This window comes from Marmota marmota, unplaced genomic scaffold (genome assembly GCF_001458135.2).
Source record: "Marmota marmota marmota unplaced genomic scaffold, marMar, whole genome shotgun sequence".
NCBI classification, from domain to species: domain Eukaryota; kingdom Metazoa; phylum Chordata; class Mammalia; order Rodentia; family Sciuridae; genus Marmota; species Marmota marmota.
Window position 1 is genome coordinate 68,251,939 of NW_025999900.1, and position 5,573 is coordinate 68,257,511.

A 5,573-nucleotide genomic window follows, 5' to 3' on the forward strand; every position below is an offset into this window, starting at 1 on the left:
TATGTCTCACCAGTATTCAAGGAAGAGAGTTTGGAAGGAGCTGAGCTAACCACACTACCCTAAATGCATGTTTCATTTGCAATTAAAAGAAACTCCAAAGACAGTGCTTCAACAACAGGGGGTTTTGTGCTTCTTTCATTTAATGAGAATAACGAGTTTCTGCAACTGGGCCCAGCTCAGCTGCGCGGGACCTGGAATCGCCTCTGCTTTGCTCCACGTAGTCTATTCTTGGTCACAAGATGGCTCCTGCAGCTCTAAGCATCACAAACTCTCACAGAAAGTGCAGCAAATGCAAGGCAGAGTGTTTTACCTTACCGCATCTCTATTAATTTATTATTAATTAATTTATGTATTTCGCAGTGCTGGAGACCAAACCCCAGGCCTCATGCATGCCAGGCAAATGCTCAACCACTAGATCACAAACTCAGCCCGCCTTATTTCTTTAATAGGAGGAACAGCATTCTCAGAAGCTCTCCCCACCCCCCAAAAAAAGAAAAAAAAAAAAAAAAACACAACAAACCAGCATGCTTCTCCTCATATCTCCTCATAAAAGCCAGTCATGTCCCCATGCCCAGTCCTGGACCTGGCGCATCCCCAGATCAAGAGCTCACCCAGCTGGGTTGGAAGGATGGAAGGGCTGCAGGGCAGGTGACCGTTGGGCCTAAACAGTGGCGGTTGGAAGCAGGGATCTGCTAAAGATGACCAAGGCCATTCTTCTCCTCTGCTGGACCCTTGAGAAAGGCTTCCCACAGGAAGGAAGTAGCTCTGCGACTTCTCTGGCCTTGTCCACCAGGGGAACCGTGGAATTATGTGTGTGGAGAGTGAAGTCTGGGAAGGAGCCTGGCCAGGAGGAGAGCTGGCTTTGTGCCCATCAGATGCTCAGACAGGAACTCAGGGATCCTCCACGTCTCCCCCTACACATCATCAGTGTCCCATCCAGACTGGCCTCAGAAGCCCAGAGCCAGAGATGGAGCCATGAATGCAGAAGGCAATGGGGGTGTGGACACAGGGATGATGGAGAGTGGACACAAGGGGAGATGGACAGTGGACATGGGGCGATGGAGAGTAGACAGGGGGTATGGACACAGGGGGCAATGGGGACGTGGATGCAAGGGCAATGGAGTGGACATGGGGGCAATGGAGATGTGGATGCAGGGGCAATTGGGGCAGGGGGTTTGGGGGTGAATGTCAGGGAGCAGTGGAGTGCTAATGCAGGAGGCCGGAAGGCCAGCAGCACTGGGGTGGGAATGCAGGGGTGTGGAGGCATGAGTGGGGTGGGGGCAGGTAGTGTGGGTGAGCAAGGCTCACAGGCAGGGCTGGCTGTGTAGGGCTGGGATGGCCACTGACCCCCACTGTGACTCCTAAAGGATACCTACATACTGCCTCTAGCCCCAGGCACCAGCTGGGTCCTGTCTGGCCCTGAGGTCATGGTGTCCTTGACCCCAATCCACATGACCTCTTGACTCTGAAACATTCCTTGGGGATTCCTACCTCTTCACCCTGTCCCCTAAAGGTTACAACAAAATAGCCTGGGCAGGGCTGGGGATATTTCTGAGTTGGTAGAGTGCTTGCCTCACATGCACTGGGTTCAACCCCCAGCACCACAAAAATAAAAATAAAATAGCCTAGGCAACAAAGTAAGACCCCTTCCCAAAATAGAAAAAAAGTACAGCAAAATTCCCACTAATGTAGCATCCTCATCAAAACAATTCTGGCAGTGCCCCAGGGGAGGCGGAAGCCCTGTGCCTGTACCTGCGCCCCGACGCACTCACACTCCTGCTGGTAGTTGGGCTGCCCACCTGCCCTGCAGCCCTTCCATCCTTCCATTTCTAATTGTGGGTGAAGTTAAGCATCCCATGGCAACAGCCACTGGCACCCTCCAGGTGCGGGGTCCTTGGCTTGCTGAGCCGTCTCTGGCCAGGCCTGTGAGTTCTGACCTGCGTCCCCAGCATGCTGCAGTCCTTGGGTTCTAAAACTGTGTCAGTGCAATTGTTTCCATTGGTAATTTAGTTACGCTTTTCAGGAATGTGTTTGTGGCTTTTGCTTTTGTGTCATGCTTAGAAAAACCTTGGATTATGAAATAAACTCCTGTATTTCCTTCTAATGCTTTTGTGGTTTTGTTTTTTGCATTTAAACTTCTGGTTTATGGAGTTCTTACACAGGAGGAGGATAGGGATCCAAGGGCACATTTTCCCTAGATGGCCACCCTCTTGTCTCAACACCCTAATTCCATGATCAATCCCTGTTCCTCGTGGATTTTAACATGCACAAAAAAATCACTCTAAGTGGCCATGACCTCAGGCCTGTGTCCAGTAAGCTGCTAACAAAATGTCCTGGTTGTTGGGGCTGGGGCTGGGACTCAGGGGCAGCACACTTGCCTGGCATGTGTGAGGCACTGGGTTTGATTCTCAGCACCACATAGAAATAAATAAATAAAATAAAGGTTTATCAACAACTAAAAAAAAAGAAAAAGAAAACAATGTCCTGGTTGGTCCTAGGACAGTGTACCAGTGTTGTTTCCTTTTCTAAGTTTTATGGGCTCTTCATCCCTTTTTATTGTAGTAGAATGTACAAAACACACCATTGACTCAGGAACCATTTCTAGGCAACAACCCAGTGGCATTAAGGACCCACTGCCAGGGGGCCATTGCCTCCCTCCAGCTCCAGAACCTTTCCATCTCCCCAAACTGAAACTTTGTCCTCATTAGACACCAGTTTGCCATCTCCCTTGCCCCGCCCCTGGCACCCACCACACCACCCACTGTCTGTGACTCTGATCACTCCAGGGGCCTCGCATGAGTGCAACGTGCACTACTGGGCCCCTGGTGACTGGCTCATTCCACCCAGTGCAGCATGGAGGATCATCAACGCTGCTCCTGTGTCCCACTTTCTTTGCAAGGTTTAGTCACAGTTTATACACACACACATATTTTGTTCTGTTGTGGACACTGGGTTGCTGCCACCTTGGGAATGCTGTGAACACTGCTGATATGAACATGGGTGTACAGACATCTGCTCAGGTCCCCACTTTCAATTTTGCCTAGAAATGGGATTGCTGGATCATATGGTAATTTTTAATTTTTTAGGAACTGTCTCACTGCTTTCTGTAGCAACTGAACCATTTTCTGTGCCCATCTGCAGTGGGCTCCAGTTCTTCTGTACCTGCGCCAACACTTGATTTGCTCAGGTAGTAGCTATTGGGTGTGAGATACTATCTCCTTGTAGTTTTTTTTTTTTTAACCTTTATTTATTTTAGTTGTTGATAGACCTTTATTTATTTATATGTGGTGCTGATAATCGAACCCAGTGCCTCACACATGCCAGGCAAGTGCACTGCCACTGAGCCACAATCCCAGCCCTTCTCCTTGTAGTTTTGATTTGCATTTCCCTAATGATTAGTGGTGTCAGATTATTTCCATGTGCTTATTGGTGGTTTGTGTATCTTCTTTGGAGAAACTCTACTCCAGTCCTTTCAAGACCAGTCATCTTTGCATCTTTATTTCTTCATGAAGTTTAGAATTTTTGTTTCCATTTTTTTTTTTAATTCTGGGGAAGATACAGGGGATTGAACTCAGGGGCACTGACCATGACCCACATCCCCAGCCCTACTTTGTATTTTATTTAGAGACAGGGTCTCACTGAGTTGCTCAGTCCCTCGATGTTGCTGAGGCTGGCTTTGAACTTGCCTCAGCCTCTCAAACAGCTGGGATTACAGGCATGTGCCACTGCAAATTTTTGTGTATTTATAAAGCTGTCTGAAGCTAGTTTTACTGGGGTTGCATGTAAGGTCTGGACCAACTTAGGTGGACTGGAGCCTGACCCCCTCCCTCATTTCCTTTCCTGGTCTCCCAGTGGGTTCTCGGTGTACACCCAAGAGAGCCACGATCCATTCCTGTGGGCTTCCAGCATCACGGTGCTTGGGCAGTACTAACACTGCTCCCTGGCTGGAGAGACCAAATGCCACTGGCCCACTCAGGCCTCCAGCTCCTGTCCAAGGCCCCACTGCTGACTCCACACCTGCTCCCCTGGCCCCGGTACCTCAGCCCAATACCTCCACACAGCTGGCTCTGGAGGCCCAGGAAGAACTGGGGGCATCATCCCTGCCTCCCCCTCCCCTTGGAGGAAGGCCAGGTCCTGGCAGAAGAAAGGCAAAAATAGAAAAAATGACTTTTATAAAGGGTCACTTGCCAAGATGTGGACAAAGGCAAAATCAGGAGGGGATGAAGTCCTGTGGAAGGGGATTCCCCAGAGCCCCAGAGGGCAGAGGGCAGAGGGAAGTAGGTGGAGTTTCTGGGAGAGCAGGCCTGTGACCTACTCTTTGGGAAACAGGTGACCAACAGTCCCTCTTCCTCCTGGTTCCCACTAGATCTGCCCTCCTCAGGTCCTCCTCTGCCCTACCTCTCCAGCCCAGGGCCTCTGGTTGGACACAAGGCCCACCCCTACCAAGTTCTACCACCCACCCGCGTGGACACCTGAGTACTCTCTAAAGCCTTCGTCTGAACAAGTCTGGCATCAAAACTTTGGCGCCACATTGTCCTTGGGATGGCGTCCAAATGCCTGATCACCAGGCCACAGGGCCCTCCGTTTCCCCCACAATCTCACCTTCTCCATGCGGGTACTTCCCTGGCGTACTCATAGTGTCCACCACCTGGCACACTCCCTTGGGGGTACATCTGATCCCCTCAGTGCTCCCGTCCCCAGATCGGGCCCAGCGATTGTCAGTCAACACAGGCTGTGGACAGGTACCACGGAGTGGCCAGTAGGCCCTGGTGCGAGGCGGGGCAGGCGCTGTTGTAGTCAGGGCAGGCCCGGCAGCTCCAGCACCTTTAGGATAAAGCCCCACTAGGGCTCCTCACCTCCACGCCTTCGCTCACACCGTTTCCCCACCTGGAATGCAAGAATGCCCTCTCGAAAATTCGTCCACAGCGTCTCCAAAGACGCCCTGCCCCCAGCGTTAATCCCTTCCCCTTCTCCGCTCCAGGGACACTGGATACTCTACAGTAGCACCTGGCACAGAGCGCAGCCCGTGAGAACTTACCCTAGGAACCGGGAGTGCCCTGAAGTTCCCAGCCCTAGCCCCGCCCCGGCCCCCGGGAAGGTCTGGCCCACAGAGAGCGTCCAGGGAGGGCCGCGTCCGTGCCTACCACCCCACCCCCAGCCGGCTGGAGAGATGCGGTCACAGTTGAGGCTACTGGACCCACGCCCCATCCGCCAGGCGCGGTGAGCAGGGAGGAAAGCTCCCGATCGGGCTGAGTCGGCCTCTGGGATTCACCGGACTTCCCTCACCCTCTACCCCTCGTTTGGACAGTTGGGGCCAAAGGTTGGGGGCTAGGGATGCGGCTGGGCTCCAGAAGCGAGGTTAAGCGTTAACCCGCAGGCCCAGTGCCAGCACGCTGAGCTGCTTTGCAAACCGGGTTCCGCCCAGTACGCAGGGACCGGTCGCGCGGCTGAGACTCGGGGTGGGGCGGAGACCGGAGGGGAGTGGGGCTGGGAGCAGCCCACGGGGTAGGTGGGCAGGTGGGCGGGCCGGGTGAGGAGCCGGGGCGCGGCGGCGAGGGCGGCGGCGGCGGAGC